Source organism: Ailuropoda melanoleuca, chromosome 8 (genome assembly GCF_002007445.2).
Source record: "Ailuropoda melanoleuca isolate Jingjing chromosome 8, ASM200744v2, whole genome shotgun sequence".
Classification (NCBI taxonomy): domain Eukaryota; kingdom Metazoa; phylum Chordata; class Mammalia; order Carnivora; family Ursidae; genus Ailuropoda; species Ailuropoda melanoleuca.
In genome coordinates, this window is record NC_048225.1 from 84165241 (window position 1) to 84191908 (window position 26668).

Here is a 26668-nt window from a genome sequence, read left to right on the forward strand (position 1 = left end):
ATACAGGCTGCATTCAAAATGATAATATGCAACTACAATATAAAATTATAAAAATATTTAACATTGAGTTTTTAGAAGACATTTTTCTAGCTTCAAAGGCACACTGCTAGACAAAAGACTTTATGACTTCAAAGGATAATAATTAATGAGTGAGGCCTTCTATAATGTGCTAAATATAATACAAAAACAGACTGTAGGATTTTAGAAATAAATGAGGTAAATTGGAAAGGAAGCACAATTTTTCCGCCATTACCCATGTAATTTTTCTTAGAAATCACATGAAAACTATGTCTGCATCCTTCATCACAGATTAGACACCTTGCAGTATGCAAAAGGAATGGAGAGGCAATTGGAGAAACTGTGAAAATGCAAACATCTGCATTCCATACCAAGCAGAACAGTTATTAGTTATGTGAAAGTCTTGTCCCAAGTATATGGAAAATCAGAGAAGCCTACTCCCTCAAGACTAAACAAAGGCATACTTTGCAAAGGAATGCAAAATAGCAAAGAATATGCCAGACAGTTACACCCTGACATATAAATTGTCAGCAGCATTGTCAAGCCAAACTTCTATATTTCTACATGGCATAATACTGAAATAATTCTAGAATTCAAAGCTCAAGAATTAGAAAGAAATACAAAGAATACTGGAGGAAAGCAATTACATAAGAATAAAAAGGGCACACATACAAGAATATTGCCTACAATAAGAATTTAAAAAATAGCCCTGGATATATGCCTATTCTTCAAGGGTGGAGATCAAGGACTGCTATTAAAATAAGAGGACTGATTAGCCCTCATTTATATCCATAGACTCAAATACCCATTTGTTTTCAACAAAGATAGGAAATCCCTCCTGAAGCTCATTAATAAGCATTTTTGCAAACTACACTGGACAGCTGAGATAAATCTTTTATCAGTTATGAGAAATACTCAGGAGAGGTGAGGGCTTGCTGAACTGCCATATCCCTCCAGCTGTAAGCATCCTTTCCAATTCTTTTCAATTGAATGATATGACTATTTGGCAAAATCAGCCCTCCTCCCTTTCAGGACTTGCTTCCATTCCAGTCTTTCTCTTCACTTAATACAGCCCTGTGGCACTTGTGTTAGGAGCAACTTCCTCTTCTCTTCCTTTTTGCTCATGTTGGTTTCATCCCCTGCCAAGCCTTTGATGACATCCATCAGGTACAACTTTGTCCTCTCTTCCTGCCTGAACATGGTCCTCTATTGCTTACAGAATTAAATGGGAACTCTCCAAGGCGTTCCAAGTCTCTCTTCTATTACTCCAATTTTCTAACTTTGTCAACATCCCTTAGCATGAGGCTACAGTGCTTCCTCACTACCCCCACGGCCATCCCCACGGTCTTTCATCTGCCCATATGCCATGCATTCTAAAAAGCCTGATTTAAATCCTACTCCTTGAATGTTTTGTCTTTTCTCCAATTTGCTTTAATGTTGTTTTGATGATACTTGTACAGTAAAGACATGGGGAAAATGAAAGTGCATAGCATTTAACAGAATGTGGAGATCATCTCCACTTTATTCAGTTAATTTTATCTTATTTCTTACAAAGAAAACCCACTAAAAAAATCAATCAATCCATTAACCATCAATCTCCAAATAGAAGCACTGAGCTAGAAGGATATTAAGATTCGATCTCTTTATCTATAGACAAGAAAACTTGAGGTCCGGTGAAGATGAAATCCAAAACTTTGATGGTGGAAAAAAAAAGTTAAGATATCTGAAAACATTTTCTACACAGAGCAACATGTGCAGCTCTCTAATAATTCTTCTTTTCCAAGATCTCCATTCTGTTGATGATTATATTACTATTAACTTTCTCCTCCTTTCCGCTGGACCACAGACAAGATAGACCATGTGACATGGTCAATATGACATTGATTAGCCAACCAAGAAAGTTTTCAGTTTTCCCTATTAACCACATGATTTATTCTTTACTTCAACCAAGTTGTTAATGCATAATCAATAATTTCCCACATATAGCTTGTCTTAAAAAAACAAGCAAAAAAAAAAAAAAAAAAACAGGGGGGTCTAGGTGTCTCACTTAGTTGAGCATTGGACTCTTGGTTTCAGCTCAGGACATGGTCTCAGGGTCCTGAGATCCAGCCCTGTACAGGGCTCCGTGCTCAGCATGGAGACTGCTTGAGATTCTCTCTCTCCCTCTCCCTCTGCCCCTCCCACTGCCCACACATGCATTCTCTCTCTCTCAATAAATAAATAAATAAAATCTTGAGGAAAAAAAAAACATTAGGGCAACGTTTATTGTTACAAATATAAAAAGACCACTTCTGATTTTTTTTTTAAAAGTGTCCAAAACTCCAAGGCAGTCTCCTCTTTTCATTTTGTTATTTCTCGTTTCCTAGGGACTTATCAGATGGGTTGGATTTATTTCCAGCATCTCAGCCATTGTTCTCTTAATCTCAGTTGTTGGATTGTATTTGAGAAAATAATGGAAAGAAGTTCACAATGTAATATTTTCTTTCACTGCTTCATTTGGCAAGATCGATATCCAGTTTCTCACTTCCTTTTTCCTTTCCACTAACAGATTTCTGCTCCTTACAGCTTTTCTTTACTCAAAGGGCTTCTTGATAATAAGAGGAATAGAAAGTGCTGCTTGCTGGGGTTTAAAGACTACCCATGCATGATTTGATAACGATGTTTGCAATTTTTTTGGCTTTAAAAAATATATAGTTCTTGGCTTTATATTTACAGTTACACATAAATATGTGGAAAGTTAAAATGAGAATCCCTAGCTGCATTATAAACTAAACAATATTTGCAGAGCATCATAGAAAAATCAAACATGGATGGATATATATATATATATATATCACAGGGCTTGTCACAATGGAAATTGTTGAAAACTATAGCAAGCTATGAAAAATTAGAAAGTTTTATTTAGTGCCTGAAAAGAGCCAAATAATACAGAAAGGGACAGCAAACTTTCTCAGTGTCCAGAGAGAATAGAGACCCCTGAACTCTAGGGAAATACAGAGTGAAGGCACCAAGAAGGAGATGAGGATGGAGCTGGGCCCTGAAGAGAACACCAGATTAACGGAGGCTGGCATTAAAGCAGAGAAATTCCAGAGACTGGGACGTGGGCTGCTCAAAATCCCTCCCATGAACTGAATCTCACCATGTTCCACACTCTAAAAATTCTACTCGTCGTCAATTAAACACAAATTAATTATAATGTCTTCTATGTGCAAAGTTGCTAGTAAATAGACATATTCAAAGCATTAAAGTTGTCTAAATGAAAATTAATAAATTTCGTTTCCTGCTTTGGGATGCTACAGAAAAGCAGATTAGTAACTATATTTACAACTATATTTACTTTTACTGTGTTCATTTTAATCCACAATACACTCTTTCCAGATTTCCCTATCCTCATTCAATTATAATGTTGCTGTCCAGCACCATTTTTAAATGATCTGCATCTAATCCATGAAAACAGAACTGTTTCCTGACTTTGAACTAAGCCAATGCCAAGTATATTTCAGGACTCATTTAATTGAGTACATTCCTACGCACACGAGAATAGGTAATTTTCAAGACCACTTAAAGGCCCTTAATGATTGTTTTGACATGAGGTGATGTATTTGGTGTGTTTTATAAAATCCAGGCCAATGGTGAATTCATGCCTAGCATGTTATCTTAAATTGATTAAATAGCATTCTGCTCCACTATCCAAAGAGATTATTCCTTTAACAATGAGTTGTATGATAACCTTAAATATATGTACTTAATGAAACTGCAGCTAATATTTGTAAAATGCAAGGGTCATTTCACTTGGCCTGCTAAACAGGATACAGAAAAAATTGTGAACATGAATTCAGCAATGTGACACAGCTGTTTAGAACAGGAAGCAAAGAAGAATGCCATAATAATCGACACAGGACTTTGAGGTATATTAAGTAGGAAGGATGTCATTGCTTATGCTGGACCTTAGCCCGAGCTGCAGCAAGCACTCTTGCAAAAACAGCCGTGGGAATTTTAATGGCCAACAAGGTTCAAACTTAGTTTTACCTGAAATCCTAAATAAAAAATGGCATTTTAACACCAAAATATATCCATGCATTGATAAGGTATACTCAAATAAGAAAACATATAATGTTTTGTCATGCTATTTAATAAAATTTAATTAACATAATGATAAAATTTATTTAACAAGCTTTCCGGTGTGCTCACGGTACTCTGAAAGCAAAAGAGAAGAGAATGAATATTATGTACAAGAACATTTTAAAATTTAAATAACAATATTCTTATAAGGAAATGTGTTTTTAAATTTAAGATAAAATTAGAATTCATTTCAAAGTTTTAATTGTTCTTTTAGACAATTCTTTAGCATTAATGGTCTTTCAAATAAATCTAGACATCAGTGAGGGATAAAGAAAGATTATAAAAGGAGTAAAATGTTGTTGAAGAAAAAAATACACTTATTAGTCCTTAGGAATGAATCACTAATATTGTGAAAATTTCCACGTTAAGAGAATAGACTTAACTGCAACCCTGATTGTTTCCACAACTAAACAAATATATGCAGTCTTTTGATCATGCTTTCAGGGAAAATATAATTCAGAGATCCAAAATCATATTTATGAAGCAACATTATATTGGCAAAAATATGGAAATCAGAGACATTGATAAAAATATGATAGATGCATTTATGTGTCTGTATATATGTGATATTATGTATACGGCTTCCCCTAAATACTTGCATTCATTCATTCAACAAATAGTTCAAATTGTCAGGAAAAAGCACAAGCAAGCAAATACACTTAAAGAGATACAGCAGAGGGGCGCCTGGGTGGCTCAGTCGGTTAAGTGTCTGCCTTCAGCTCAGGTCATGATCCCAGGGTCCTGGGATCGAGCCCCACATCAGGCTCCTTACTCAGTGGGGAGTCTGCTTCTCCCTCTGCCTCTGCTGCTCCCCCTGCTTGTGTTCTCATGCACTACCCCACCCCAAGAAATAAATAAAATCTTTTAAATTTTTTTTTAAAAAAAGAGAGACATAAGCAGAATCAGAAACATCTGGGTGTGTCTTTCAAATTAAAGGGCTGACTGCATGGACTTAAGATCAGTGCAGTTATACATGGCCTTGCTCTCAGAGGCCCCTGCTCTGTTGAGAATGCTTTGCAGTCAACTGTCCTGAAATAATTTTATCTTTGAATTTGTGTTTTGTAAGTGAAGTTCAATGGGATAATGGAACATGCAATGTGAGCTTGGAGCCTTGGATCATGTGTGGTCCTGCCTGCCATTACTTCTGAGGATAGGTTCTCAGCCACCTCCCACCCCTGCATGCCCAGGCCCTACCCTGTTCCTGCTGCTACAGCTGTCACCATCCACCATCCACCCCAGCAGGGACCTGAATGTGAGGATGGAGGGGGCTGGGAGCTCTGGCTACTGGAAACCTCAGCAGGAGCAAACCTTCTATACACGCCCCACCCAGGTACCAAGCATGTCTCAGCACCAAGGTTTAAAGAACCCTGGGGGTCAGCTGTCTGCCAAAGACTGGGGCCATTGGAAGAAATGTCTGGCTCAGCTGACCAGACCCTGCCCCAGGCTGAAGCACAGTGCTTGTCCCACATCTGGCAGGAAGGGCAATCCCACAGCCCATCTGGCCAGATGCTGAGCTCAGCCCACAGCCCCAGGCAGGACCTCAAGGACCAACGTGGGTCTGCACTTGGCCCATGGGTATCCTGGTGCCTGGGGATGCTCCCTCCTGACGGCACACCTAAAGGATCTTCTCCTCCTCCCTGCGACTCTCTGAAGTCTGTTAGCATGGATTTTACCATCCATCATTATTTTGTACAATACCAGTTTTAAATACAAATATCAGAGCATTTAACTCCTTCATGGACTCAACCAAATTATACAATTCGTATAATTGTGCCTCCAACTGACTAGAAGAGACACACACAAGCTAGACTTAGGAAGGTTAAATGAGGAGCTATTCGTTTATATTCCCAGCAACAGTATAAGTGTTCCAGGTTTATCAAGACATTAAATTAAGTAGTACTCCTTATTGAAGAGTATAAAAGATTTTTTATGAAAAAAACCTTTGTTATATAAAAGAAAGCTAAATATTAAAATATATGCATTCTGACAATTTATGGATTTAATACACTAAAAATCTTAAAATTTTTTTGCTTGTATGTGTTTTAGAATACTTAGCAACAATATTCTTAAATTTATTTTGAACAGCACATGGGCAATTATACTGATGAAAATTGATAAGACAATAAAGAACATCACAAGCATCAATAACTAAGAAGACAACTGCTGGTATATAAATGTATATATAATAACTGGAAAAGAATAGATAATCTACATGCAAACTAGTATCTGAAGACAAATACATTAAATAGGATTATTTTTTAAAAATATTTAACTTTAATTCATATTTTATAGTATATAGTAAAATAAACTCCAATAGGCTTAAATGGTTCCATATAACCATTATAATTATTTTAACTGAATCCAAATTAGAATATAAATCTGATATACAGAAGAATAATATTCTCCTTTTCAAAGCAATTGAAGAAATCATAAGGGGAAATACTGACAGATATAAATATACAGAAATCAAATGAAAACTGATTACACTTGCGGTAAGCACAGCATAACATACAGAGTGGTCGAATAACTATGTACACCCAAAACTAACATACACTGTGTGTCCACTACACTTCAGCATAAAAAAAAAAAAAATCAAATGAATACTAAAATCTAAAAAAGTCAGATTTGGCAACATTTCTGTCATCAATTAAAATAGATTAAAATCTACACTATCAGAAGAGATCATTCAAATGTGTACCAAAAAAAAAGTATCAATCACTACATAAAAAGAAAATTCATTGAGATGGAAAACAAAGAAATTAGATCAGAAGCAAATGTTCATATTTATTATAGTGAAAGAGATATAAACTTCAGCCAATTTTAAGCACCTTTCAAGAAAGAAAAGGATTTTTTTTAAGATTATCCCTCAAATCGTAACACAACCTGGAATATGTGTACTGTTGGTAAGATCATAAGTGGTTGCCACTTTAGTGAAATTTACTATAGTTATATGTATTTTAGGTATGGTAAGTCTTAAAAGTATCTTCTGATAAAATCACTTCCCTCTTCCTTGTAATTCCCTGAGAATAAAAAGACACGACATAAATAAGATATAAACAAATAATGTCAAAATAGAAAAATGTTTAGAAACATATAAATCTCTAAATAATATTGGGTAGCAATTAAACTATTGTTCTGTGTATAAACATAAGTAACAGCTTATCATGTAACCGAATAAAGAGGCAAAACATAAATTTTATATACACTTTGATTGCAACTATAGAGACAGATATGCATGAAGACAAATTCTGAAAGGTCACACCAGAGTAAAAATTGACATTTGGAATAGGTAGAATAATGAGGACTTTTTCCTTTCATCAAAAAATTTTCAAATTAGTGTATTCATAATTTAAGGACAGAAAAATTTCACTCCCGCATATACAAGCTTGAGGTCGGACTCATGAATTTTGGTTGTGTTCATGAATTTGTGGCTCTTAATTGGTTTATAATGGTCTCTGGAAAAAGGCACAAAAATATCTCTCAGTGTTAGGCAAGGTAACAAGGAAAGCACTGATTTAGGACATTACCTGTTACTGCTGTAAGGCGAAATATTTGAATAAGGTGAAATATTTAGAATTTAATCAAAACAGTCATTGTCTGGATCCAGTATTGTTTTTCAATCCTCTCACTTCAAACTTTCATCTTTCTTTTAAATGCACAACTCTTGGCAATGTCATCTTTCTACTGTTAGTCTTTACTGAATATACAAAGAATTTCTTTTGACTGAATGAAATAAGACACTCTACAAACTTGTAACACTGAAAATCAACCACAGTCATATTTTGGTTCCATTATTATCATTATCATTATCATTATTATTGGTTTTTATTTTCTCTACACACTCTTGCAATGATGTGTGTCTATTCACACACACATGTGTATCTGTCTTGCTTTTTCTGGTTCAGAGAAATATCAAAAATACAAAATATTCAGTATAATTATAAATGTTGAGTGTGAAACTGAATCATCAATGTCAATGTGAGTATCCATTTTAAATTTAAATACTTCTCCTAATATGAAGTTCAAAGTATTTATCTTAGTTGGTGGCTAAAAGTTTCCCCTATTTGAACACTATCACAGTCTCATTAAGGTTAATTACTTTGTTCCAGTGTGAATCTTCTCCAAACTTATTTTCTACCCAAGACAAACCTGCACCTGGTGCCCATTCTTGGTATTTGGAAGGCATCTGCATAGCAGCCATCCCACTCCCTCTCTTCCCAGGTCACCAACACACTGCTGCAATTGCAAGGCCAGGCATACGCGTCCCCACAGATACCAATGGGCTGTGTCACATGTCCGGTACTTTCCAAAAACTATAGACAAGGAACAAGAGACATTCTGTTGCATTCTTCTGGTATCAAGGTGATCAGTCCTTTCTTATCACCACAGGGTTTCAATACCCGTGCTCCAAGTTCCCATGCTTCTCTACTTCACTTTGAAGAGCGTTCCTATTAACTGATTATATCAAACCTTCTTTTAAAACCTGAACTCCAAAAGGCAGGGGTTGTTTCTTTGTTGTACAGTCTGTACTCAAACCAAAATGCAATAATTAACATGTGTTTTACAGGCATCCATTAATAACAATTAGCGGAGACACTGAAAGGGAGATTTGTCCAACTAAAGTTCCCAACCACACTGATTAATAGTGCTTAGATTGGTGCTGATCCAGATCCCACCAGAAAATCCACATAGACAAGGTGAAAGTGTCATATGATTTGGAATTGTTCATTTACATGGCCCATGTTTACTAAATGTTGTACTTAAGAGGCAGTCTATTGCTTTGGTTAAGAGTTCTAGCACTAGAATCAAAACTAGTTGGGTTAGAATCAAGGCTCTGCCATGTATTTGTTTTATGTTTGGTTTGGTTTGGTTTTTAATTTTTGTCAAGTTGCTTAATCTCAGTGGCTTTCAGTTTCCTCATCTATAAAATGAGAATAATAATCATACTTACAACCAGAGCTGTCGTGAGAATTTAATGAGGACAGCATGCATGGTGCAATGGCTGGAATAGATTAAACACACTAACTCTGCTGTTGCTACTGCTACTACTGCCAGCAGCTTTTGTGACAACGTCAAAGACATTACTCTGGGTACCATGACTGGTTAAGTAAATATCTACTATAAAAAAAGAGCAACTTCAGTTTGGGAGTTTAGGGGAAAAAACGATACTTTTCTTGTGCCTTATCACTACTTAAGATGATTTAAAGAATTTGCATTTGCATCTCAAGAAAAGATTAGTAGGGGCACCTGGGTGGCTCTGTCATTAAGCGTCTACCTTCAGCTCAGGGCATGATCCCAGAGTTCTGAGATCCAGCCCCACATCAGGCTCCTCTGCTGGGAGCCTGCTTCTTCCTCTCCCACTCTCACTGCCTGTGTTCCCTCTCTTATTGGCTGTTTCTCTCTCTGTCAAATAAATAAATAAAATCTTAAAAAAAAAAAAGATTAGTAAGTAAAGTATGTTCTTTTTAAGATTTTTGTTTTAGTAAGGTACATTCATATTAGAAGCCATATCTCCTACAAAAACTTTATATTTTTACTTCTCATATGATGAAAAAGTCAAACTTTTATTGTGTCTATTTATATGGGCTTTTAGATAACTACACCTGTGCTTTCTTTCCTTTGGAGACAGTAGAGCATCATTTCCCACATCAGTCATTAAATAGATTTCAGAATTTAAAATTACATGATAAAAAGTATTTCAGAAATATGCTTGATCTTTCATTTCTACTTCTCTGATAATTAAAGCCATTAATACCCCAAACAAAATTGAGGTTAAAGCAGCATCTACCAAAAAGAGAAAACAGTTTTCTGATTTGGGATCACTAATTAATATTTTACATAAAAATACTACTGTCAAGTTATACTATCAATTATTCTCTGTTCCCAAAGTAATCTAGAAAAATGTCCACCTCTATATCTTAGTTTTATATTTTTTTTCTATATAGAAGGCTGTTTTCCCCCTTGTCAAACTTTTCTTCAAGATTTAACTCAAGTCTCAACTTTTTTTAGGAACACCTTCCTGAATGTCTCAACCCTTAGAGATCATTCCTCTGAATTCTTTTAATGACATGTCTTAACTGCTTATTTACCAGATGTGGTAGGCGTTTTCTAAAATGGCCTCCAATCATCCCCACCAGCTGATATTCACACCCTTGTGTAATTAATCCCCTCTCTTTGAGTATGGGCAGAACCTAATGACTTTCTTCTAATGAAGAGAATAGTACAAAAGTGATGGGCTATCATTACCAAAATTAAGTTACAAAGAGACTATGACTTTTGTCTTGCATGCCATCTCTTGCTCTTTAATGGAAATTACCCATGTGAGCTACCCTGTTTTCCCACAGAGAGGCCCACATGGCAAGGAACTGAGGGCAACCTCTGGCCAACAGCCATCAAGGACCTGAGGCCTTCTTTGTCCAACAGCTCATGAGGAACTCAATCCTGCCAAAAACCATGTCCGTAACTAGGTGGACCCTTCTCCATTTAAGCCATGCAATGACTACAGAACAAACCAGTACCTTGATGGCAGACTTGCAAGAGACCCTGAGTCAGAGGACCTAGTTAAAGCATGCTGGGATTCCAAATGAACAAAGTGTGATATAAAAAATGTTGGTTCTGTTACAACACTAAGTTTTGGAATAAATTTCTGTGCAGCAGTAGATAACTACATTAATTTAACTGCATATCATCTCCTGAGCTAGATTATAACTTTTCTCATGATGGTAACTGTGAAATTTTGAATCTCCATCCCTTGGACAGTGACCCTCACTGTTTGATAATGGTGATACTACAGAAATACATAGACAACAATTTTGAACAATATATAAAAATCATTACCTTAAAATAGTCGTTATAGCAAATACAGAGAAATTACAGTCTACCTTCAAGGATCCATAGTTTAATGTGCAAGAGAGAGAAAATATAAACATTTGTATATATACGTGTGTTTATAATAAATGTCCAAACAGAAACACCAGACATTGTAGAAATGACCAATTTTAGAAAGGGTGAATATTTAAGTAATTATTATTTAAGTAATTAAGTAATAAAAGCAAATGAAAATAAAGTATGATTTCTAGAGAAATCAGAAATTAGTATGGACTATCTGAAAAATATGTAAGAAAAAGAAAATACTAAATATTACAAAATCTCTTAAAATAAAACAATTGTGGCACTTAATCCTAAAGAAAAAACCCACTAGGGATATAATGAATATTAATAAAACTCTGAAGTCATACATACATTATCTCTAATGATGCCCATGAATCTCATGATAATTAAATCAATAACGTCAAAAGGATGAATTAATTGAAGAACATTCAAAGCAACTGAAGTTGAATTAATATTCTAAAGAAGTTATTAATGAAATATACACTCTGCCAAAGAATAACCTGACAAATATTTAAGATATCTTCTGGCAAATACTCTTGTAACATTTTTTCATTGAACAAATAATTTTTAAGTCCCTACTAGGCAACCATGCCCTGTGCTTAAAGCTAACCATTGAAAGCCTAATATGTAGCTAGCTGTATTAGGTGAATTTATGTGACTTCTTTTCAATTCTGTAAATTTCAACCCATTCTTTTCAATTCTGTAAATTTCAACCCATCTACTGAGTTTACTATAAAAAAAAAAAAGCTGAATATGTTTGGCACAGGTCATAAGGAAGAATGTGTAGAAGGCATTTTTCTGAAGAAGAAATAGAACGGACTGAAATCAAACAGAACCGATATTAAGCACCTCATATCTGACAGCACTGTGCTTGGCACAGGGGAACCAACTGTGGAGGAGACAGACATGATTCCTTTCCCCATGGAATTCACAGTCTTAGAAAAGGGAGAATAAAACAAACAAGCAAACAGAAAAAACAGCAATAGGTTGGAATAAGAGCAAAGGTGGAAATAAGCAAGCTATCGAGAAAAATAATGGGGAAGAGTAGCTGCTTAATATTACATTACCAAGGGAAGAACTCTCTCACTTTCTTTGTATAAAACAAATGTCCATGATCTCCATCCATTTTTATATTGAGCTGTTGGCATTTTTGTGTCAATTTGTAGAACTCTTTATATGTTAAGTAAATTATGTTTTGTCTGTGATATGAGTTGCACAAATATTCTCTAGTTTGATGTTTCTTATAAGCAATTTTGACCATGCAGAAAGTTTTCTTTTATGTAGTAAGTAAAATTTATTACTCTTTTCTTATGATTCCTGGTTTTTATCATAGTTGGGAAAGCTTTTTCATGTTGAAATTATATAGAATTCTCCCATGATGTCTTCTATTAATTTTATGGTTTATGTTTTACAATTACATCCACGATTCATTTGAAGTTTCTTCTGGTATAAGCTATGAGGTATGGACCCATTTTTTTCCAGATGGCTACCCGGTTGGCTCATCATTATTTATTGAAAATCCATTTTTCCCCCAATGATATTATATGTACTGCAATTCACATATGTATTCTATATTTTTTCCACTGATTTTCCCTCCATGCCCAGAACCAAACTGTCTTATTAATAATTGAGGTCTAATAAGTTTTCATCTCTGGTGGGGCTAATTCCACATCATTGCTCTCCTTTTGCTGAATTTTCCTGGCTATTTGTGCTTGTATGTTTTTCCATTATCAACTCTAGATCAGTCTATCTCGGTCCAAAAATATCTTGTGTTTTTGTGATTGTCACATAAATTTATAAAATGAATCAGTAGAAACTGACAAGATGCTGAGGCTTTCCATGGTGTATTATTCTAAATATTAAAGTATGCTTCAGGGAACATTAGAAGCCTTTAAAAAGATTTTTTGCTTTTTTCTATATAGAATGTTGCACATTTCTTGTTAAGCTTAATGCTATTTTATATATTTTTTTATGGTGAACGCTGGGGATCTTTCTTCCACTGGGTCTCTTAATGCCTGTAACTTTGTATATATAGAACCATTGATTTTGTGTATTAATTTTTTCTTTCACTGCTGTTTGGAATTGTTTAACTCTTTGTAAGAAGTTTCAGCTGATTCTTTTGGTTTTGCAGGTACACAAACATATAAGCTGCAAATGTTTTCTTATTTTTATATCTCTAATTTATTTCTCTTATCTAATTGTACTCTAGAACAATGTTAAATAATAGTGGTGATAATGGACATCATTGTCTGTTTCTGAGATTATCGAGAATGCTTATAATGTTTCCCCATTAAGGATGATACTGGATTTGGGATTGAAATAGATACATTTTATCAGGTAAAGAAAAATATCTATTTCCAATTGTACTAGAGGTTTTCCTTTTTAAGTCTGAACATTAAATTTTGTTGCCTTTTCACAAGTATGAATATAAACATGTGCTTTGCTCCTTAAATGTAATGTTAATAGATCTGATGTGAAATGTTGGGGCTCAGGAGCAAATGGTCAAGACAGAAGTCTTAAGACATTTATTGGTGCAAAAAGGTGTTTTTATTACAGCATGGTGACAGGACCTGCGGGCAGAAAAGAGCTGCCCTGGGGTTGGGAGGGGCTGATTATATACTTTTCAGGTTGGGAGGGTGTTAGGGATAGTGAGAGTCTCTAAGGAATTTGGAGGCAAGATTTCCAGGACCTTGAGGGGCTAGCTGTTATTAGGAAAAGGTCATTTACTATCGTCTAGTAAAACCTGAGTCATGAAACCTCAGATGTATATCAGTGGGCATATGCTTGGAGAATGACTGCTAACATATATGCTGGAGAAATAGAGATAAAGGAAGTTTCCAAAAAGATTTTTACAGGATCCTGGAGGTTGGGATAATATCAAGCTAAGGTTGCCTTGGGCCTCCAGCAAAGTACTAACATTGAGGCAGCTAAGCTCCTTTAAGAAGGTCACTCTACCTGTCTCAAGCACTTGTCAATGGGCTTTAAGTTGTAAGAAGGGTTTTTTTTTCTTTTGCCTTTGTTCTCCTCATCAGATTTCCTTTTATTTACTGAATCATTATCTCCCTGAAATAAACCTCTTTAATCAGGATTTTTTTTAAGATTTTATTCATTTTAGAGACAGAAAGAGCAGAGAGAAGCAGAGGAGAAAGAAGAGAGAAAAGGAGAGAATCTGAAGCAGACTCCACCATAAGCACCAAGGAACAGGCAGGACTCCATCTCACGACCCTGAGATCATGACCTGAACTAAAACCATGAGTCGGACATGTAACCAACTGAGTCAACCAGACGCCCCTAATCAGGAGGTTTTATTCTTTTAATGTCTGCTACATTCTGTTCACCAACATTTTATTTAGGATTTTCACATAGTTATTTGCATGAACATAAATATGAATGATCTAAAGTTTTAAATACAATCTGTATTAAATTTTGATGTCAATATCATGCTAGCACCATTTTAAATACTGTTAAATTTTCTTTTTCTGCTCTTTGGAACACTTTAAATACCATTAACATTATCGGGTTTTTAAAGGTCTGGCAGAATTCTTTTTGTGAAACCATCAGAGCCAGTTGATGATGCGCGTGGGGTGTAGATTTCTCTGCCCTGGCCTCCCCATTCCCAGTTAATTTGTCTGTTTTTGTTTTCTATATATTTAAGAGTCTTTGAGATAATTATCTCTCTCTAGAAATTTACCCATTTCTTTCATTTTTTAAAAAATATTCACCTAGGGGCGCCTGGGTGGCTCAGTCGTTAAGTGTCTGCCTTTGGCTCAGATCATGATCCCAGGATCCTCGCATCGAGCCCCGTGTCGGGCTCCCTGCTCAGCAGGAAGCCTGCTTCTCCCTCTCCCTCTCCCTCTGCTTGTGTTCCCTCTCTCGCTGTGTCTCTCTCTGTCAAATAAATAAAATCTTTAAAAAAATTTTTTTAAATAAATATAAAATAAAATTATTCACCTAGAGTTTGGAAAAAATCTCTCATGGCTTCAATTTCCAGCATATTGAAGTGATTTTCCCTATTATTCTTTCTTATGTTTTATATTTGTACACTCGACATTTTTTATTTCATTAGCTGACATTTTACTTTTCCCAAATAAGTACTTCTAGTCATCTCTTACCTAATTCATTTATTTCTGCTTTCATGCATATTGATTATTATTTTGCTTTCCATGGATTGATTTTCCTGTTGTTGCTATTGTTTTCTAACTTCCTAACCTAGTACTCAAAGTAGTAAATCTATACTTTTTCTTCTGGGATTTGTTTTATCTGCATACTACAGATTCTAGTATGCTGTGTTTCCATTATATTTATTTTCTAAATTTTAACCATTTTACTTTAGATTTTCTCTCAGACATGACTTGAAGAAAGAGATTTTTAAATCTGATGAACTGTGGTTTTAAATTTTCCTCTCTTTTTATTTTTATTGCATTAGTTTTGTTGCATTACGATTAGTGCAGTTTTCTTTGTGGTACTGTACATGTTTGGTCTCTGTTAACATTCCATAGTCACATGTATTCTCTGTTTTCAGTTTTAAATATCAATTAGATCCACTTATTAATTATGTTGTCTAGGTCTTACAGATTTACATATTTTTGTCCACTTGATCTGTCAAGAACTATGGAAGAAAATTAAGATTCCTCACTCTAAATGGCTTCTGTTTCTACTGCTAATACTGTTTTATTCTCTCAGTGGTATGGAGATATATTTCTCCATTACACTTTCACTGTGAATGTTTCAATCCTTTACAAAGTATTTGTTTGTCTCAATTAACATTATAAAGTGTTCTTTTTGACTCGTTTAATTTGACCTATAACAAATCTTCCCTTATATTAAGACCACGACCTTACCTTGTTCTTTAAAAATTTTATTTATTTATTTATTTATTTATTTATTTATTTATTAATATTTTTAGGAGGGGGAGAAGAGGGGCAGAGGGACAGGAAGAGAGAGAATCTTAAGCAGGCTCCATGCTCAGCACAGAGCCTGACATGGGTCTTGATCTCATGACCCCGAGGTCATGACCTGAGCTGAAACCAAGAGCGGAAACTTAACCAACTGAGCCACCCAGGTGTGACTTTAGCTTGCTTTTAATTTGCATTTGAAATAAAGGTACTTATTTTAACTGCCATTTTCTTGCCTTCTATTGTCCCAGTTTTGTAAATTTTATTTATTTCTACTGTCATCACAACTAACATTATAGTCTCCTCTGTTACCCTCATGCCCACATTTGTTTTACTCTTAGCCAAAGAGTTACAAGGGTCCGGTGCTCAGGGCTACTACTCTTGCTGTAGTGTTTCCAGACATCTCTTGGTGGACTGCAGTTCATCTTCTAAAAAATTCCTGAAGATGTTTCAGCGGAACAATATTCCCTGAGTTATCCACGTTCAAAACTGTTTACTACTGCTTTGTACTTTAACATTTTTGCTCGTTATAAAATTCTTAAGTCATACTCTTCCTCAAGATTTTGTAGATCTTGTTCCACTATCTTCTAGCATTGAATATGTTACAGAGCAGTTTAAGGTCACATTAATCTTTTTCTTCTACACATGACTTTTTTCTTGCTCACCCAAAGGATTCTTTCTCTACCTCTGATGTTAAGTCATTTAACTTAGGTATGTTTCCATGTTGGCTTTGGGGCAATTTCCACTGGGCTTGATATGCTGTTTCAACATGTAAACTCAAGCCTTCTTTATAGGAATGCACTTCATTTGTATCTTTCAGTATTTACTTCATCACATAATTTCCATGTTTTTTTTTAGTGACTCCAGTAATATGCATGCTTGATTTTCTTTTCATTCTTCTATAGCTACCATTTTCTCTCTAATCCTTTTAAACTTTTAAAATCTATTTCATTTTTCTCAATTTTTTCACACCCATCCTCTAGATCTTTGCTGTTTTCAGCAATGTTTATTTTTTCTTATTTTCCTTCCAAGTTATTATTTACTTCTGTGACGGTTTAATTTCTCTCTTCCATTTCTTTCTCGAGCCCCTCCGTTGTTACCTACCATCTCTTTTCTGAGTTCTTGTATTTCTGATTTGCACTAACCCTTCAGAGACATTTATTTCTTTAAGGTTTTGTTTTATTTTTAAATTTACGGCACGAAGTTCAATAATAATTTGTGTCTCTTTTACACCACCTTGTTTTATTTTTCTCATAAATTTTTCTTACCTAGCTTTTGGGTTTCTCCTCATTTCCTCATTTTTTTCCTGTAATTTTTTTTTTAAGAGATCTTGGGCTGGTTCTGCTTTTATATTGCAGTACTGAAACAGGTATGTTTTTTTCTATGCCACAGTTTGCTGGAGGTTCATGTGGGGATGGGAGGGGTCCAGGGACATGTTCCAGAATAACAGCACTTCTTCTCATGATAAAGGATTTAGTTTGTATATTTATTTGCCTTTTGCATTTCCTCAGCCAATGAACATAGCAGCTGTGGCAGTTTTCTTAAACATCCTCTTCTCTGCTGCAATAGAGAAGAGCTGTTTGCTGAAACAATGGCTATGTTTTCATATGCTTATTAGCCCATTTACTTGAGTGCTGAGAACCAAACTGGGTCTGAGAAAGCCCCTACCCTCTGCTGATGCACCCAGTGCACCAATGTATCCTGGTACAAAAATGGAGTTCAGACATTGAACCTCAGGTATGTCCCTCGTCTTCAAAAATATCCCTCTTTAATGCAGCAGCTGCATTCTGTCTCCACTCTTGCCCATTTCTCCAGCCTACTACACAGTGTCCACAGCTTTGGGCAGAAATTCCTTTTCGCAGGTGGGGGGAATCTGGGGTTTTAGCAGTCTCCTAGTTTCACCAAAAAAGGTTACATGTTTGTTTCTCATTCACCTTGTTGTTTTGGATGCTTTCCATGAAGACAATAAGATAATGTGACTTTAAACCACCACATTCAAATCAGAAGTCCTATCCTAAATTCTCTAGTTTTTAGTCTTAAATATTGAATATTCTCAAAATCCACATGTTTTATATGTTTAGGAACTGAGTTGGAAGCACTCAGAAATAATGATAGCCATCTGCTTTATGTCTGGCACTGTTCATACACATACATTTATTTTCTTGTATATTCCTCCAAATAGCCCTGCATCTAGGTATTATTATCTCTATTTTACAAATGAAGAACAGAGCCCAGATTTCAACCTGGATCTATCTGATGTAAAAGCCCACGTTCTTTACTCCAAACCACACTCAAACTAGTTCTATTCTCCAAAGATAATTTTAAAATGTTTAATTGTTGTGGAAACCAAATAATTCCTGCTTGATTAGATTGTGGCATTATTTCTTTGTTTTGGAATCTAAATTGCTTTAGTCTCCTCCAAATGTTTTTTTTAAACCACTGGTTACATATAGGAGGAAAATTTTTAAGACAGAAATGGTTCCATGTTGTCGAATAAGGACTTGACTTCCTAAACTGTAAAACCACAAAGCCCAACATAACACAACCAATATGCTGTTTGGTTTTGTCCCCTAAGCAACTGACCAAACAGTACTATACATGGGCCTGCCAATGGATTTGACAAAGATTAAGAATGTTGATACACCTCCTACCTAAAAAATAAACTTTGAATAAACATAACATAAATAACAAACAGAGGAACGTTCAAATGACAAACAATTTGAGAGTAAGATTACAAATGTTTCACTTTGGACAGAATTGACGTAATTATTTCATTAATGTTTTAAAAACTTGCTACATGCATAAAAATTCCTGCTCCAATATTCCAAACACAGTTACAGACAGAAATTAACAATTGCTACCATATCTTTCTTGCCATTCAAAACAAGGCACTGTACAAATCTTCTGTTCTTTCAAAATAAAGTTTTATTAAAAATTTTCAATGGATATCCTCTAAAGATAGCATTAAAGAGAAACACAATAATAGAAGAGCACAGTACTTTGCATGAAGACCTGTGCTTCTGTACAGTTCTTACAGTATTAGTGGTGTAAATTTGGATAAGTTACTCAATTCTCTAGCTTCAGTGACTGTGCAGAAAATACACTTGGAAATAACTTTCCTCAGTGTTTCTGTGTGGTTAGCACCTGTGTAAACACCTAGCATAGTTCACAACACATAGTAGATGCTTGGTAAGTATTTATTGAATTCAAATAACATTAAGAACAAGTTCTCGTTTCTCTTTTCTATTGCATTTAGAGCTAATATAATCACAGTAATTAAACTCTACTCAGTTTTTCTCAAGGATATATTAGCTGTTATAATTAGCTTTAAATAGGGGCACCTGAATGGCTCATTCAGTTAAGCCTCAGACTCTTGATTTTGGCTCAGGTCATGATCTCAGTGTTGTGAGATCCAGCCCTGCCTCAAGTTATGCACTGGGCATGGAGCCTGCTTAAGATTCTCTCTCTTCCTCTGCCCCTCACCCGCCACCAGCTCCCCCTCCACTCACAGGCATGTGCACACTCTCTCTCTCTAAAAAAATAATAAAGTAAAATAAAATAAAAAAATAAAATAATAATTATCTTTAAATAGATATTAATGTTCCACTTATTTCTTCCTCTATTTTTGGCCACGACGGAGAAGCAAGACTTAACTTCGGCACGGACTCAGAAAGTCTTCTATACTTTTTTTTAAAAAAATAGATCTATTACTCTGATCAATTAAAAGGTTTGAAAAAAATGTAGGCTGTGGAATAAAACAAACATGAATACCAATTCTGGATTTGCTGCTTACTAGTTATAACAAGCTAATTAATATCTCAGAGTCTCAGTTTCCTTATCTGTAAGATCCTGACAGATTGGTTAGAACCAAATGGGATAAGGCATATAAAACAATGTAGGAAATAGGCATTCAGTAAAGGTGAGATCTTCCCCTATGAAAAATTCTAGAAGTCTTTACAGTTTCAACTGTGCTTACACCCAATGTATGTGTCCATATACCCCTGGGATCTAGCCAGAGCTCAGCCCACAATGTGTTAATACATAAGTGTTTATTACTTTGCTATTAGAAGACATTGCATAGCTTGCAGACAGGGTGTATTTTATTGGTTACAAATTTGAGACTGCCTAGTTTTTTTCAACCCCTAATACCAAAAAGCATACAATTTAGCAGGAAGATAAAAACGAACCAAATAAGTGCGAACAAGACTGTGTGTGGTAAGTGTGGCGCAAACAAAGCCACTGAAGAGGAAGACACAAGATCTCTTTCATCTGGGACAATATGTCTAGTGGTTACACACATGGAGTTCGAAAGTGACTGCCTGTGCTCCAGTCCTGCCCGACCACGTACCGCATTTCTTTGGGCAACCTACTTAACAATTCTTTTAGCCTCAGATTCCTCATCTTTAGAACAGACCTTCCCAGAGTTGTTAGCAGAATTAAAGTGTAAAGCCCAGCACCCAGGATATGTGAGTTAATGATAATATTGCTACTATCTAAGTCTCACAGTGAGTATATTTCTACATCTCTCCCCATTTCTATCAAAGACATGCTGTCAGTCCCACCACAGAATGTTGATGATGGTGATCAAACAAACAAGTAGCTACTTGCTATTAGTTCCTAAGTGCCCAGATATGTTTGGAAGAAAAAAAAATGGAAAGAGTAGCATTTTAGGAAAGCAATAAAAATATAATAACACACCGGACTGCACTAGGAATCTAGGAAATTTCAGTACTTGTTTCTATAAGTCTGGATTGTTTTAATTCGAAGTTGAAAATGCTTCTTGCTTAAATTTTGGTTCTTAATTTAGAAATAAAAAGAAATAAGGAAAGACAAGCAGGTCCTTTGGGTGGTTTATTTTTCCAGAATAGGGTATTTTACTTCAGTCCTGTTTTCTGGCACTCAGTCACGCGAACTGCTCAATGGACCTGACTTGGATTTTGTTGAAACCACAAAGCCAAGAGATGGCGCCTGGGAAGCCCATGACTAACTTCCATCCTAAAAATAAGCATCTTTGCCAGAAATCTGTAGTTATTTCAGGTAACATGAAACTCATAATCAATTGAGGCAACAAGAAAAACAAAAAATACCCATCAATACCTAAAGCTATGAAATTGCCATTAAATATCATTTGTACTTTAAATTCCTAAGAGCAATTGTTTTATATGTTGCCCACCATTTCATACTTGTTCTCCATGTGCCCTGGATATGACAGGAAGCCTGTGAAAATGTCAGTATAAAGATTTAAAATTTTGTTGTAAGGGGAAAAAAAATGAACTACCTTTTCCCATAAAATAATATGCCTCAAGACAAGAACACGTTATTCTGAAGAAATGATCACATCTACTCAAATATTCTCTTCTGGAGGGGGAAAAAAAGTCCTTTAATGTCCAACAGGTGATAATGAAATAAAAGGTGGTCCATATGTAATATCTGAAATAATGTTTCAGAACAATGTTAATTCCTTGTGCAAATACTCACAATATAATGCTAGGCAGGGGGAATGAAATATAAAATAAAATATCCCATACAACTTTCATTTGAAACGGAAAGAAAAGAGTGAAAGGAGGGCGAGAGAGAGAGTTGACAAATGAAATATACCAAATTTTACCAGTGACTCTGTTAGAATCTACTGATTTTGTTGTTGTTTATATTTATTTTCCAAGTTTTCTACAAGAAACATGAGTTGCTTTCAAAAGCAAACAAAAAATCTGAATCTGAAATATTCTCTGTCAAATGGGATACTTCCTGCCCACTACACGGATGTTTTCCATCAAGAAAAACATGACCAATTTTTAAAACTATGAAATCATAAATGAGGAAGCCCATATCTTCAGTTAAAATATTATTTATTTTGGATGCATTAACTCCTGTCAAGCAACCAATGGGCTGCTGAAACAGATTCAACAACAGAATAATCCCTAATGGCTAGCCTAAAGTAAATTTCCTTTTTAATTTGACCCTTTAGTTAAAACTCTATTAGCAGTCAAGAATACACTCTTGGATATTCTAACGGAAACTAAGTACCTTAATGTAGCTGTGCGAGGAAGGGCTTGATTTAATTTACACTGAACATTTTTTCCAGTCCTCCAGGTTAATGAGAATGTTGATCAGGCAGGCAGGAGCTAGAACACCCAGTTTTAATATGGTTGGGCTCCTGGCAAAATGGAGAACATAAAGCTTAAAATTCAGCAAAGCAATTAACGGGTAATAACTACACATCCCAGAGCAGGGCACACTCTCATCCCTACAGAATCCACTCTGCCTGCCTAGCACTTCCCCAGGGCCCAGCCTTCTCCTTGGCTTTCCTGAGCCCTCAAGCTGGCCAGGCAGAAGGGGACCACAGACAGGCCCTTCTGTTAAGCATCTTCCTCAGCTCAAAAAGTCAGATATAATCAGGGGCACCTTGGTGGCTCAGTCAGTCGGGCATCCAACTCTTGGTTTTGGCTAGGTTATGATCTCAGGGACGGGAGGGAGGTAAGAGAGAGCCCAGTGTCCAGCTCCCTGCTCAGTGCAGAGTCTGCCCAAGACTCCCTCTGTCCCTCCCCTGAGCACTCAGGCCTGCGTGTGCACGTTCTCTCTCTCTCTTTCTCTCTTTCTTTCTCTTTCAAATAAATAAATAAATCTTTAAAAAGATAAAAAGTAAGATATAATCAGATTGGCCCCACAACCTCAGCAAGGCTGAAAATTCTGAGCCAAACCAGGGCTGTTATCTAGTCGACACATGCATACACACACACCACAGAGTGTAACTGTCATCAAGCTCTCAATCTATATTCTAGAAAGTTGGTTTGGTTGCAAGTGTTAGATGTATCAATTCTGGGGAAACTGTCTACTACTGTCTACAACTCAGTAGGGATTCCAATATGGTCCCCTTAAACATGGTTATTATTAATTTTACTAATATATGACAGAATATGAGTTTTCTAAACCTTTCTACCAATAAGACAATTCATTTCCCTTAGATCATACGTATGGCAAATACCTAACAACACAGAGTTACTATGAATTTAAAAAAGAGAGAAAACCAAACTTGGAGCTAACTTCTTCTGAAGTCCTCTTAATATATGTACCTTTAGGGAGATTATGGCAGAGAATACAATCCTTTATATTGTTGATCTCTATTATAAGGTACGTATATTCCAAAGAGTGCACAGAAACATGCACACATAAGAAATTTCTGTTAATATTTGTTTGTCTCAACCATGTATAATTTTTTGTGTTTTACAGTTAACGTAATTTATTAGAACAATGGTACTTGCACGTGACTTGTAAGTTAATATATATATTACAGATATATACTCAATATTTTTATCAATAAGTGTTTTATTTTAAAAGTTTGAAATCTGATAATTAGAACTGACAAAGAAAAATGTCTATATAAATACTGTATATATAAAAATCAGTGTACTGATCTCTACTTAGCATGTAACTTTACCCAGCTAAAGGCAGTGAATGGTCCATTTCACATGTAGCTTATTGTAAGCCCTTCACAGCCAGAAAATATTATATATTCTGTCAATACTATTTCCCATGAAGTATTCCGTGATGTCTCAGATGCTTTTGGCTAATGGCCTTCAGCTTGATTTTAATCGTATTAATCCTCTAAATCTCAAATCCATGAAAAACAACATGTACCACAAACTTAATATATATTTACAGACTATGTTTTAAAATATATTATTTGTAGCCCTATTTGTATTAAAGAAAAGAATTTTAATTTTAGAGAGAGAGAGCGAAATGACTCTGAAATTCAGGTCAGTTTGAATTTGATCTAGATTTTTCTTCTGACGAGTTTGATCTAGATTTGCTGATGATCTGTTCTACCAACTAAGAAAATCTATTTTGGAGGGCTGTCTCAGCTTCATAATTTTAAATTCCAGTTCAAAGGACATGAATGAAGAATGCCTTGGATAATAAAAGGAATGGAGTAAAATTCAATCCCGCATACTTACTTGCATGACTCAATAATTTTAACCATCCTTGTGTAATAAAAATGGAGCTACCGTCCAGTGAAATGGTCCAGGTGAGATGAAAGAGAAGGTTAACCTCACTTGGGATCCATGCCCCAAGATAATGTTGTTTCTTGGAATATAAAAACAAAGTAACCTCAGAGATGACATCAACACTTTCTGCTGCTAACAGTTTCAAATCAAAAGCAAATAGCATGTACAAATTTGTCAGCCCACTGGCAGGGGTTCCAATACCCTTTTGCAGCCTTTATCACACTTCATTGTGTTGTGGTTTGTTTTTTTTTTCCCTTTCTGCTACTTCCTTTATCTACTTCCTGCTCCTTCTCTGGGTTTTTATTTTCTTCTCCTGTGTCTTGCGACACCTTTAAGAGGTCATGCTAAACAGGCTGTATGGCATAATAATTGTTAGTCAAAAGGAAAATTAAACTATACTTCAGAGTCTTGGTTGGGGTTCATATCACTGAATTGTTTTATTGACTATTTCCACTGTGAAAACACCTAGTGGTTCAATATAATTCTTCCATTTGTTTTGGATTTTGCTTGCTTTTAAATATTTGGGGCAATTTTTTTATGACTGCTTCTTTCTCCAATTCTTTCCAAACAAAATAAGAGTATCTTTTAAAGTAAAATATTTAAAAAGATTGTAAGGAGTTATAAAAAATTCATAATCAGAGAAGTTGGTGCAAAATCATTGGAAAGACAGGAAAAACAATCTGTCAATTCAAATGAGATATTTTTCTCCAATTTCTGACTAAACTGTTTTAGTTTCTGAAAGAACATGCCCAAGGATACAGATTTATGTAATATCTGAGAATTCATGGACAACGAAAAAATGTAATAGATAATGTCAAATAGAGGAAAACGTTATTTTCAAAACAGAAGGAAAAGATGACAAATATCAGAAAGAATACATAAACTGGTAAACTTAATCTTAAATTCAAGAAAATGTCAAAAAAATAAAAAAATTAAAAAATAAATTCAAGAAAATGTCTAAAATGGTTATGAATACATAGAAAAAGATGTAGTTACATACAAATAAAAAACAAAATATACCAAACTAGTAGCACTTCCTTTTTTAAACATGGCTTCTATGGTGATAGTTAAACTGCATAATATCCCTTAACTCCAGAAAAAAATTGGCAACATTTCTGAAGCTATTCAGATTCAATGACATGGAAATTTAAAATGGGATTTAGTTAGGAGGTGCCTGGGTGGCTCAGTAGATTAAGAAGCCGCTGCCTCTTGATTTCAGCTCAGGTCATGATCTCAAGGTCCTGGGATCAAGCCCCAAGTCCGGCTCCATTCTCAGAAGGGAGTCTGCTTGAGGATTCTCTGTCTCCCTCTTCCTCTGCCCCTCCCCCTGCTTGTGCTCACTCTCTCAATCTCTCTCACAAATAAATAAATAAATCTTTTAAGAAATGGGATTTAGTTAGGATAAGTTTTACCTTCTACATATAAATTTTTAAAAGTACAAAATGGTGTTAAAATGCTGCCATTCATTTACTCACCTAAAAGCACAGTAATTGGGCACATAGCATTTCAACTCTTATGAAAAATATGTTCGGTCTTTAGCCAATTGCAAGCTTTGTATCAGTCAATAATATGAGATGATTAACAATAAAAGCTAAAAATCTTAGGGTTAACAAAAATATTGTATTATAGCAAGGAAAGTATATAGAATTATATTCAATTCTATTTGATTCACATCTGGACAACTGTATACAATTACCCATTTTAAGAGAGGAAAGTGACCAATTAATGTGTCCAAAGAAGGACTATCAGGTTGCAAGGTATCTTCATCTGGAAGCCATTTCATAGAAATATTTAAAAACAGATAACCATCTTCAAATGCTTACATGCATGTCATTTAGAAGGAAAAGAACTTAAAAAGATCAGTAAAAGAAACAGATGAACAGACTTAGCTCAATATGATGAAGATTTTTCCTAATAATTAAAACTGGTATAAGATGAGACATATTCTGTCACTCAAAGTATCTGAGGGCAGTTTAAGTGATCAACATCAAGGCTTGGAATGCTGGACTGAGTGAACAATTCCTGAAATCAAAGATAATTACTGTGCAGTGAAAGAAATACGAAGAGAGGATATATATGAATACAGGTGGAGGTACACCCTCCTCACAGAAGTGGGGAAGTTAGAGGAAGCTTTCTGGAAAAGCCCAGAAGAAATAAAAATGATGTGAATTTTGAGTGACGAGTTGGATTTAGCCAAATGCAGGAGACTCACAGGGGAAAACAATACAGGTAAAACCAACATCAGATAGAAAATAGTAGCTGTAAGACACTAAAAGTATTTAAGCCTGATTCATTTGCTTTCCAATTCCCATGCTTCTCTGAGCCAAAACAGCTTTTTTGTGCTACACGTATAAGGACAACTTTCAGGCTTTTCTGTCTTCCCGTCCTAGGTTTCAAAGTCTGGACATAGACTAATGAAAGGCTGGGCCTTTCCTGGGTCACCTTATGATAAATATATAAATTTACGGCTAGGCTTTAATGAAGCTGGAAGAATTGAACAACAATTTTTTGAAACTATGTAATGTGCTAAGAAGCATGAACTCCGGCCAGTTAACTACCTTTAGGATTTCAGAACTGACCACTATCATGACTCTCAAACATGTACAAACGTTTACCTGTAAGTAAAATCTTCACTGCTTAAAACATGAACTGCTTTATCATGGTGTTGCCAGCCCTCCATAATTTGGCCCCAGCCTTCACCTTCAGCCTTCTCTCCTACTTTGTGTCCTTGCATGCCCC

The 26668-nt window shown here is 35.4% G+C and overlaps 1 protein-coding gene across 2 annotated transcripts in view; it reads right to left on the reverse strand.

The window, feature by feature from the left end:
* The window catches only part of HMCN1 (hemicentin 1), a 477641-nt gene that overhangs the window by 367587 nt on the left and 83386 nt on the right, over positions 1 to 26668 (reverse strand). The window lies entirely within an intron of this gene.